Below are 5324 nucleotides of genomic sequence, written 5' to 3'. Positions count from 1 at the left end.
TCAGTAGAGCTTAGCATCATTCTCTGCCCCTGCTCTCAGCCCCCCACAACCTCCCTCCTGTCTTCAGCGTGTCTGGGACCAGGGCCTTGTTCTTTCCCTGATAGAGACCTAAGGAACTGCTCCTTAAAGTTATGCTGTTGGTTATTGTAGATGCTCCCTGTGGCTTTTTGAGCTGAGGCAGAGGGGTGTTCCTCTCAGTTTCCTGCTCCTGATAAGGAGCTGGGTGTGTTATCTTAAAAGACGATATTTCTTTTCCCATGTGCTAATGCTGCTGCTCTGTTTTATCTCATTCTGGACCGTTTTAGGGTCCATAAAACACCAAAGAATTGCTTGTGAGAGGTGAACTGTGAGAAGACTGGGTACCAAGGAAAACAGTAGGGACCTGTTGAGACTGTGAGCTGCATTTGGGGATCAGGAATGGAGTGATGCTTGTGGTGCTCCTTAGGGAAGAAGAGACTGGCCCAACTCTTCAACCTTGGTCAGGGAGTTGGTGTGCCCCATGGGCACATAGTTTTTGGGTGGGAGATCTCACTGCTCAGCACTGCTGGTGCCCAGGGATGAGGAGAGGACTGGTCCAGTTGGCAGCTTTAAGAGGGGACGAGAAATGCGTTTGTGGGTGTAACTAGAAAAGTGAGAATCTGAGCCTGTGTTGGATGCTTGTTCTCCCTCTCTAGTTGCATGCTTGAAGTCTTGGTATCCTAAAGTCCCTAATTCCCAGTTCTGTAAATGTCCCTAAGGGTTAATTCCCTGTGCAGTCCTGCCATCAAAATGCCTTTGGTCCTTTCTGTACTGCGTAAGGTAGCCCCAGAGGCTGTGGTGGTGGTAGTAGTAGTAGTAGGCACTCTACAAACATCAGACGCTGACCTCTGTCCATGTCACTGCCTGTAGAACATGATTTACAAATCTGAAGTATGTGACTATTAGCTGGATATGTGGCTTCATAATATTTTAAGCTGTCTTTATTTGAAACAGGCTCTGTTTTCTCAGATGCTGTTTATCTTGCTTGAAGGGAAGTGTCAACATTTTCAGGTGTCACAGGTGCTGTGATGACAAGAATAATGTGTGTGTGTCTAGTAAGGATACTGCGTCTGGTATGTACGTTAAAAGTGCTGGGCCTACCATACAGCTGTTTGCCAAAAGCTGTGAAAAAGGTCTGCTCAGTCATTTTTATACCATCTTTGCCATTAGCGATCCGTAGGCCATAGGTTGGCTGCTTAACCAGGTCTTTGTAGTGAACGGTCTCAAATACGTTGAAAGTTCCAGAGCCCTTGGCTGGCAGAGGGGGGGCAGAAGTGATGTGACGGGACCCTGGTCTGATGGAAGTCTCTGTGCACTGAGCTACAAGAGTGCCTTCTGGCTAAAAGTGATATAAATGTTGCATGACCCGATAGCACACATTAAAACAGAGAGTCAGACCCTCCTTTCCAGATGAGCATAGTGTTTATCTGCACTTCCTGTACCCAGAGCATTAGGGCTGTGCGAAGTTTCGGTAGCCGATTCAATATGGAGGAGATTCAGCCCGATTCAACAACCGAATCTCTGAATCCAAATCAAATTGGGAGACCAGTTAAGAGCTCTGAATTGAATCGGAAGCCTCTGAATTGATTTGGAGATTTGGCCATAGACTAAACAGGCAGCAGTCCTCACCATGCTGGACAGGACGCAGCTGCCTCCAGCTGGTAAGTCTGTTGTGGTGGGCAGAGGGGGGAGGAAGGGATTGGGGTAGGGCCTGGGACAAGCTGCCCAGCCAGGGCAGGGGGTGCAGGACTCAGGGAGTGGGGTGGGGTGCAGTGGGATGCAGGCGTGGCAGTACTCAGAGCAGGGGCTCTGCCCTGCTGCTGCTTGCCCAGCCGGGGTGAGGGGGCGGAATGTGGGCTCAGCTTGCTCCGGGCAGAAGGGGGCAAGTAGCAGCAGGGTATAGCCCCTGCTTCCAGTGGTGCTACGCCTGCATCTCATTTTCCCCTGCACTGGGTGGGCAAGTGGCGGCAGCGCCTGCCCCCCGCGCCTCTCATGCCGGCTGGCAAGTGGCAGTAGGGCAGAGCCCCCATTCCCAGTGCTGATGCAGGTGTGGCAGGAAGGCGAGTGGTGAGGACTGTTGCCTGTTTAGTCTATGGTTGAATCTCTGGAGCGGCATCGAATCTTTGGATCTGATTCAGCTGAATCCGAAGCAAATACTTGCCGCTCTGCACAGGCCTACCATGCATCACAGGGCCACATCAGATGAATACTGAATCATCAGTTGTGGTGCATCTCTGCTGTAGAGCAGTGGTTCTCAACCTTTTTAGACTCAAGGTACCCCTTGGAAAATGTTAATTCTTAGTCTTCACCCATTTTTTTATCTACAGAAAAATAATAGAGCAGTTTTTCTGTTGCAAAGAACTCAGGAAGATCGCAGCAGGTCAGAATGTTTTGGACACTATGCATTCCTCTCTGAAATCTCTGGGGTTATTTTATGAATTTTGTTTGTACCCCTAATAGTATTAACATTTGCATAGCACCCCAGGGCACCCTTGAAAGGATCTCCAGGCACCTAATGATGCCATACCATCCTGGTTAAGAATCACTGCTGTAGAAACTCCCCAAGTCCTAGGCCCTTCCTATGTGGAGATCTGCTTCAAGCTAACTTCTTGTCCTAAGTAACTGCGTGTATAATAGCCAGAATCTGTGTGGGACATGAAGTGATGACACCCCTGTATAGATGCATCTTATTTAAGAAAGACAAGTTATGTTTTTAACTGAAAATACATTTTAAAATGGATAAGGATACAGGATTTCCCACTTCATCATTTGAGCAGCCTGGATGGCAGAATTTGGTATAATTTAACAAATCTCATCTGAGTGTAAGATTGTTTGGAAGGCCTTTTTTATGGGAAGTCTCTCTTGGTTTCAGAGGAAAACTTCCAATAAAGTTCTGGGTCAGTTAAAAATTGGCTGCTCTGAAAATAGAATATTGGGGGCAGGGTGGGAGGTAAAGCTCTGGCAAGGTGGTTTAATTCACTAACTTGTCATCTCGGGGTATATGGATTTAAATCCCCTTTGGCGCACTAATGTAAGTTTACGTTTGTGATCTTGTTACTATCTTAAACCCCATAAGCAATTGCTTGCAAATGCTGAAGGGCATGAGAGTGGGGAGACTAGAGAAGATGATCACAGTTGTCCAAAGGGGCATAATGGCAAGGCCACTTCTATCATCTGTGGGTTCTCCAGCTCTTGGTACTTTCCAGTGAGTTCTAGAGGGTTTTGGAGGGCCCTAGAACACCCATGTCGCCACCAGTTTTGCTCCTGTCCAAGGTTGGGGCTGTATAAACAGGAAGGATTTCTTTCCAGGATCTTCTATCACTTCCTGTACTTGGAAACAGCCCCCTGATCTCTGAACTATCTTTTATATGTCTCTGTTTTCCCCATAGGGAGAACCAGTGACTTGTTGCTGTGATGTCATATGGAGCAAAGAAAATACACAACTGGAATCTTTCCCACTGGGAGGACCAAGTAACTAGGGGGGCTCTATGGATGCACAGAGGAGAATGCATTGAGTTGTTTTCAAGAGATAAAAGCCTTGGCCTATTGAGGAACAGAGCAAATGTTTTACCACCTGGACTCAGAACCATGATCATCCTCCAGAAAAGAGCTGCTCTACAAAAAAGAAAAATGGTGTGAATGGCTTCTCAGGGATTCTGTTTGCCGTGCACATAAAAGCCATAATTACCATAATGATGGCAGTATTTAGAGCACTCCAGTTTCAGTTCTCTGTAATGCAAAAGAGGGATCACTCATCTGACCTTCTCTCCTGTTCAGTAATTAGCATTAAAGATGCATTTTATCTTTATTTTTGTAATATGCAAAGCCATTTAATTTTCTATGCAGTTTTCAAGCTTCTAGCATTAGTGAACACTCGGTGCAATATTCTGCATGAGAAACGTGGGCTTTTGTTTTGTGGTTGGTATGTTTAAGCATACATCACTGTATTTTGGTATCCCTCACCCATGGTGTTGGCTCACAAAGCAGGCTCCAGTTTGCTATGCTCTGGGCAGACCTTGTTCACCAGCCTGCAAGAGTAGTTGCTTCTGGAGAGTCCCTCATCTCTGGGGAGTTGTACAGGAAACAAGGATTTGGGCAACTGTCAGAATCCATTGCTTTCTTCTAACTCCCAAGAAAACCAAAATAAAAACCCAGTATGAGGAAGCTCCTGCCACCCAGAGCTAACTGGAGGCAGGATGCTTTTGTGCGGATGATCTCACTTCTGTGTGGTGCTGAGGCATTGAGCAGAGTGACAGGGAGCATGATGAGCTAGATGGCTCAGTCAGAACAATCTATGGCAGGCTAAGGAACAGCGATGGCTCAGAGTCGCTGGTTGAGGTGCTGGAGAGGCATCTTGCTTTCTGTCTGCTTTCCAGGAGAGATAATGAACTGCCACCATCCAGCAGTAACTTGCCCTATAGCTTGAGAGCCGCCAGGTGTGCAGGAGCTCCAGCAGTTTGTTGCGAGTGTATTATTAAGAGGATGGAGACTGCTGGTTGTTCCCAGGAATGACCTGCTTCAAGAATTAACATTAATGGTGAATTCAGCTCCCAGCAGTAGACATGCTAGCAACCAGAGCACACCATTATGTTCACTAATCAAGTTCTGGTTTCTTTGGTCATTGGCTGATCTGTGTCCTTTCAAAACACAGGTCAGAAAGGCTTAAAAGTGTAAGGGACAGGTCAGAAACCTATGGCCCTTGGGCTGGGCCTGGCCTGTATAGAGACTGGATCTGGCCCACAGCAGCTCAGGGAATCAGCAGCACACTCCAGACGAAGCAGCAGAGGAGGTGTCCCCAGGGCATTGGTTCCTGCCTTTTTCTATCTATTCCCTTTGTGGCATCTGTTGATCACCAGGGGGCTGCAGCAGTGCAGCCCATGGCAGGGACTGGGTTGCAAGTAGTAGCCCTTAGCGGCAAAAGGTTGCTACATCTTGAATTGTATGTAAAAGCAGGGCCCTATGACTGAAGAGAAGGTAGTCCAGTCAAGTGACAGTAGCCATACCACTTCCTACTTTGCATGTGTCTATTGATGGAAAATGTGCAGAGCTTCACATACCTCATCTGTGAGAGGGTGGAAAGGTGAGAGCTGTGTCAGCACATATTCCATTAAATGTCCTGCATGGTGAACAAACTCACTGAATCCCAAGGCTGCTTTGGTGCACAGAAAGCTTTAGTGTGCACTCGTTCCTAGGAGACATTCTACTCTGGCGGCTGATATGGAGAATTCCTAAAGCACTATGGCAGTATTGGTTTTGGAGGGCCCTGGTGTCACTGCATTAATGTCAGTAGATTTTCACCAGAGGTG

General features: G+C 47.3%; 1 protein-coding gene across 1 annotated transcript in view; it reads left to right on the top strand.

Annotated features, from left to right (window-relative positions):
* The window catches only part of MFHAS1 (malignant fibrous histiocytoma amplified sequence 1), a gene marked incomplete at its 5' end in the record, with an annotated part of 110371 nt that extends 106524 nt beyond the window's left edge, over positions 1–3847 (top strand). Inside the window, one exon of the mRNA XM_019521854.1 lies at positions 3408–3847. The remainder of the gene's footprint in view (positions 1–3407) is intronic.
* Positions 3848–5324: the final 1477 nt, after the last annotated feature.

This window comes from Gavialis gangeticus, unplaced genomic scaffold (genome assembly GCF_001723915.1).
Source record: "Gavialis gangeticus isolate Ggan-Ray unplaced genomic scaffold, GavGan_comp1, whole genome shotgun sequence".
Classification (NCBI taxonomy): Eukaryota; Metazoa; Chordata; order Crocodylia; family Gavialidae; genus Gavialis; species Gavialis gangeticus.
This window is presented reverse-complemented; position numbering and strand designations above follow the sequence as displayed.